Source organism: Camelus ferus, chromosome 27 (genome assembly GCF_009834535.1).
Source record: "Camelus ferus isolate YT-003-E chromosome 27, BCGSAC_Cfer_1.0, whole genome shotgun sequence".
NCBI lineage: Eukaryota > Metazoa > Chordata > Mammalia > Artiodactyla > Camelidae > Camelus > Camelus ferus.
This window is the reverse complement of record NC_045722.1, coordinates 4,018,949-4,025,352: the sequence shown is the minus strand read 5'-3', so window position 1 is coordinate 4,025,352 and position 6,404 is coordinate 4,018,949.

Below are 6,404 nucleotides of genomic sequence, written 5' to 3'. Positions count from 1 at the left end.
CCATCACACCCTGGTTCAGGGTGAGGCTTAGTTCAGGTGACTCAGGGCATCTGTCTACCCCCATAATCCAGCCAGCAGCCTTTCAACACAGGTCCCTCAGCTCCCCTGGGGTGGGGCCTGATCTCAGACCCCTGGCAAGAAGCAACTGGTTTGGCTCAGGACAGGGAGCCAGGTGCTGAACAAGGCTTACTGAGGGCCGGCACCAGGAGGGTTAAACCTTCCGTCCCTCTGGCTTGCCCCCTGCAGTGCAGGCCTCAGCTGCTTGGAATCCCTGGGGTCCTGTAGGGCCCTCCCGCCAACCAGATGGGCAGAAGCGCCAGGAGAGGAGGAGGAGGAGAAGGAGAAGGAGAAGTGGAAACAGGCCTCCTCGGGGTACCCCCAGGCGGGGATGGGGAGGGAAGAGGAGGAACAGAGGGAGAACAGAGCATGGCTGTGAGGTAGGGGAGCCCCACTGGCAGAATGGAGGAAGCAGGACCACTCCTCTCGAGCCAGGCAGTGGGCAGGGGCTGCCTCAGGGCTTCGGAGCTGTGGGGAGATCAGGGCACAGGCCATCATGCTCAACTGGCCTCTGCCTGGGAGCCAGCTCTTGGTGTGAAACCCTACCCAGTGCTGGCTCCTGCTCCTCTTTCTTTTTTCTTAATAAGGTCGAATCAGAGTGAGTCAGAGGAGCCAAGTTTCCTGTTAGGCTCTGTTTGAATAAACTCTGTTCTGAACATAGCTGGGGCCTCTGCACGGACTCCCTGGGCCAGGCCTGTGGCCCTGCCAGCCTTCTCTGCTGAGGCTGGAGACCTGGGGTCCCCAGGATGACTGAGCCAGCGTCCTGGCCTGGCCCCCAGCCGCTCCCCAGGGAAGCCTGGTAAGCTCTTAGCGCTTCAGAGTCTCCATCTATGACTTAGGGGCAGTAATACCTTTCTCGTGGTACGTTTGGGAGGATGAAATAAGAGGATTATGGGAAGTACCCAGCACAGTGCCAGGCATGTGGCCACTATTTTTTCTTTCTTCTGGTGAAAGAAGGGAGGGGTTCATCTCCAAGGGTGTTCCCCCCAATTTTCTCTATTTCTTTTATATTTCTGTCCTTCCTTGCACCCAGCCCAGAGCAAACCCCGGGGGTTCCCTCCTCTCCACTCCCTCCCTCTGCCTTCTTCTCCCTTCCAGTTTGTGTCTCCTGAAGTTGCTGACAAGGCCCCCTCAGCTCTGTGAGCCCAAAGGAGCCTGCCTGGTTCCTCCTCTCCACGCTGGAGGTCTCCTGGCATCCTTTGGCTGGAACCTGTAGAGGGGGGGCCCGAGGGAGACCTGGGCAGGCTGCAAAGGGTGCAGAGCTGAGGTCAACTGAGGGCTTCGAGTCACTGGGCTAGGCTGGGCATGAGTTGTCTAGAGGTGAGGGGGTGGCAGGCAGCTCCTCTCTAGGCCCTGTCCCTACGGGCTGGGTTCACACCCACAGTTTTAAGACCTAGCCATGCGGTTGAGGCTTGTTGCCAGTCCCTGGCACTAGGAACCTTGGAAGGATTCTTGCAAGGCCACGGGTATAGGGCTGAAAGAGCTTGTAAGTAGTATGTGACTTTATTAAGAGCCTACTGTGTACTCAGCTCTGGGTTGGGCTGCTCTGTCTCTGGGCTTCCCAAGAGGCAGCCGGTGTCCTGCGACCCCCGATAGAACTCCAGGCTCTGGAAAATCCACGGGGGAGTGAGGAGACATCAGACCTGATTAGCAGCGGGCTTGGGGAGCAGAGAAAGGACAGAAGCAGAGGGATGCCTTACCACATTGCAGAGGAAAGGACCAGGAGGCCCACTGTGGGTTGGGGGGAAAGGATGAGGCAGGCTCTGGGTGCCCCTGCCCTCTGTCCCCCACATGGGGCAGGGCTGGGTCTCCCCCACCAACCATGATCACTGGCTGTTAAGCCGAGGCCCCTGCACCTGGGTAGGCAGCGCAGGACAGGCCATTGATGGGATTTATGCTGAACGGGGGATGGAAGCCCCAGGCCGGCCAGTGCTGGACTGTGCGGGCCCAGCTGCTGCCTCTGGAAAGTGGGCTGGAGGAAGTGCCGAGTGAGGAGGCCTGGCGAGCTGGCACAGAATGTGCTTACTCTGCAGGGAGAGGACCACCGAGTGACCGCTGCCAGCTGGGCCCTGCGCCCACCCCTCCCCCGCGGCCACATCTGGCGCAATGGTGGGGGAGACAGGGGGGCTTCAGTCCCTAGAGCCAAGGCAGCCGTGGAGGGGCCCACGGAGGGGGCTGGGGCCCTTTGGTTTGGAAGTGCCTCTCTTCAGGGCTGGAACTCCGGAGAAGCCCGGAAGTGGGGGAGGTGAGGTCAGAGCCTTTTTGAGGGACAAATCGAGTGGATAGAGGGAAGGAACCCACCCTCCTCTGGGGCCCAAGGGAATTTGGTGGCTCTGGTCACCCTCCCAGCTCTCTGGGGCCCCTCCCCTGTGCTTCCCTGGGGAACTGGAAATACCAGCGCTGATACAACAGTCTGGGCTTTAAGGCAAAGCTCTGTGAGGCAGGAAGCCTCCTGGATCCCCTCGGCCACCAGCCCAGCCAGTTTCTCCCCTTCCTGATTGTCCCCCCCTCCGGAGAGGCCGGGCAGGCGTGGCTCTGCGGCCTGCTGAATGGTAACATTCCCTGTTCCCCGTACCCCGCCTCCCAGCCCCCCCTTCCCAGGGTCCGGAGCTGGCAGAGGCAGGGAGGATCATTACTACAGGAATGAGGAGAGGGGATCGCATCCCAGGGGCCTTCCTCGGTGGAGGGATTTTGTTGAAGTTGTTGGCTGGGGCTTGCTGGGTGGGAGAGCCCCTTACATCAAGGTTGTGGGGGGCTCTCAGCCAGCACGTGGCAGGAAGAAGGAGGTAACAGAGTCCCTGCCCAGAGGAGAGAGCTGGTCAAGGCCAAGAAGGACGCCAGTCCTTTGGGCTGCAGCCCCGCAAACCCGGGACAGCTGGCAGGGAGACTGAGGCAGGAACCCCGAGGTTCTAATAGCAGCCTGGTGGAGCTGAGGGGAGGCTCTTTTCTCTCTCCGTTTCTCTGCTTTTGTTGTTCTGCCTCTGTTATCTTTAACTTTCATTTGGGTCTCTCTATATTTTTGTGTTTTCAATACCCTCATTTTCTCATTCATTCATTCATTCATTTTCTCTGTCTCCGTCCGTTTCTGTGGCTTGCAGTCTCCACTCTCTGTTTCTGATCTTTCACATCCCTCTTACTCACTCCATCTTATCTGTGTCTCCCAATTATTCCTTCATTTGTCCACTCATTCAGCCAGCATATTCCCTGGGTGCCTGCTGAATGCAGGCCCTGTGCTGACTGTGGGGTCCCCAAAGAACTTGCGGTCTAGTGGGGGTGACACAAATAAACAGGCAGGAACATAGTGACTAGTCCTGAGTAGAGGTGAATCATTGTGCTAAGTCTGCATGATCTTTGAGTCACTCAAATATTTGTTGAATAAATGAATGAATGGTGAAATTCCTGGACTATTTTCTGTTGCAACATTCGTCTGCTTAGTATTGATTTATAGGGTGCACTATATTTAGCATCTTTTCACATGTCCTGTTACATTTTGTGCCAGTGATCTTTAAAGTTTGTCATTTGCATCAATATTTTAATACTTCCCTGATGTACCAAAGTGCTTCATTTTAAGCTGTCATATTATTGGCTTTTCCTTTATGATCTCAGACTCCATTGTTGTATGACCTTTGCCTTCACCAAGAATATATGTTTTCAATTAAATTTCCTGCCAAGATTTTATAATTTCATTCATATTTTTATTTAACTCTTTATTTTATCTTCATATGTGTTGAGGGGTAAGAATATAACTTTAAAACAAGCCACTCTCCCCACATAAATCATAAATGAATCCATGAATGAGTTGCTAGTGATCTACAAGGCCCTCTTATCGTATACTCCATGTTCTTCTATTTGACTGGGCTTTCTATTCTGTTCCATTGTCTTATCAGGTCATTTTTACACTATTGCCCTGTGTTAATAATTGTGACTTTTAAATAAGGGTCATTAACTAAGAGTACAAGTCCTATTTATTTGTTTAAAAATTCTTCTTTCTTCTTGTCATTTGGATGAACTCTAGATTTTTTTTTTTTTTTGGCCAAGTTAAACAGAAACAAAACAAAATATCCCTCTGGGAATTGGAATTGGATTAAATTGTTAGATTAATGTAGTGATAATTAACTTCTTTGTAACATTGAGTCTTTCCATTCAGGAATATGGTGTATCTTTCTATTATTAAGGTTTTTTTTAACTGTTGTTCTTCAGTGAAGTTTGATAGGTGAGTATGTGTTTGATGCTTCTTTTCATGAAACATGGCAATGGCATCAATGTCTGAAATGTTTCTCAGTGGTCCTTGCTAGTCACGCCCTTGTAGAGTCTCTGTCCTTTGTGTGTGGGCGGGACCTAGTGACTCACTTCTGATGAACAGAATGTGGCAAAAGGGATGGGGTGTTACTTCAGAGACTAGGTTGTGGGAGACTGTGACTTCTGTCTTGCTGGAACTCTCTTTCTGTCACTTGCCTGCTCTAACGAAAGCAGCTGCCAAGTTGTGAGCTGCCTTATGGGAAGCCTGTGTGGCAAGGAACTGAGGCCCTCGGTCCAACAACCATGTGAGTGAACTTACCTGTTTGAACCTTCAGATGAGACCTCAACCTTGGCTAACTACTTAAGTGTTAGCTTTGTGAGAGATCCTGAGACAAGGAACTCAGCTAAGCCACACCCAGGTTCCTGACCCACAGCAACTGTGAGATAATAAATGTTGCTATTTTAAACCACTAAGCTTTGGGGATAATTTGTTCTGCAGCAATGGATAACTAATACAGCATCTTTATTTATTTTTGCATAGTATTTTCTAACAAGTTATCAGGAAGTAGAGAAGATACTAACTTTTTTGTTGTTATTTTATAGCTGGCCACTTTATTAAACTCTTCTGGTAATTTTGTGGTTTTTTTTCCCCTAGTGTTTCTAAGAAGACAATCACATTTGCAAATACTTATAATTTGTTCTCCTCTTGTTATGTTTTTCTAATTGCATTAACTAGAATCTTTAGAATAATGTTGAATAACAAGACAGTAGAAATTTTTGTCTTGTTCCCACATTTAATGAAAATGCTTCTTGCATTTCACTATTTTGGTGGTAACTGTGGGTTTGAAAGCTAATATTTTTATCATGTGAAATAAGTATACTTCAATCTCTAGTTCACTGGAGCTTTTTAAAAGAAAATCAAGAATGGATGTTGAAATTTACCAAACATCTTTTCAGTGTGTAAAATGATCTTCTTCTCTGTTGACCTATTGCTGTGGTCAATCAGTTTCCTGCAGTTTTGACATAGCATCGTCCATGCATTCTAGGAATGGTTGCTCACAGTGACTTCTTTTAATGGTTCTAGGAACTTTCACTATAAGCATCTTTGCCACAAATGTTTACGTCGCATAGCTAATTGGCTGTAAGGCAATTTCACCATAAAAGATGAAATAATGAAAAATAAAAGAGGGGCATTAAACAGGATAGAAACATGAAACATGAAAAATGAATAACAAAATTAAAAAGACTTTGTTGCAAAATACAGGATACTTGAATACACCTAAAGTGTGTGCAGGTTTGTGGCGATCCCCTCACATCACTGACTTTTATTTTGTGGGCTGTACCCGTGTGCTTGTCTTCCAAGTCTGTCATTCACAGTATTTTGTACTTTTGCTTGTTGATTCGTCTCCTCCATCGGCATCGCACTTTTTCTTTCTTGCTAAAATGTCTTCCTTCATTAGGAGAGGTATCCGTTTCCAAATCCTAGGATGCGCATTAGTACCTGAGCTCTGTGTTGAGCTGTGAAAGCTTCTACACTGTCCTTTGTTCTTGGCACGATGTCACAGGTCCACTGATAGTCATTCCAGATTCTGTGGGAAAAGTGGGCTCAACTCAAGGCCCTCGAGGCCTCCTTCTCTTCCAGTGGAGTGTGTTTCAGAATAAGAAACCACCTCTTGAGACACATTGTTGTCATCTGTCAGATCCGTGAAGCCATCTACAAGGTTGCTAACTGGAAGAAGTGCTAACACATTTCAATCAGTGGAAACTAAGCTGTCAGACCAAAAACTGTCAGTCAGTTACTTTATCTTTCTCAGCAAAATTGCCTTACGGCCAGTTGGTTATACAGCAAAATGTTTGTGGCAAAAAAATGCTTTCAGCAAAGGTTTCTGCGACAGAGATGGTTCCAGCGAAAGCACTGGACGCATTCTTTTAATAAGTTGTTGGACTTCAGTCTGGTTAAATTTTTATTAGGTCCTTACATCTATATAAAGGAGGCTAGTGTATGACTCATCCATTCATTCTGTTTTCCTGTGTGCCACTTGTCAGGTTTTAGTATTAGGGTTGTTATGGCTTTACAAAAAGAGTTGAGAAGTGTGTGAATCAGGGTC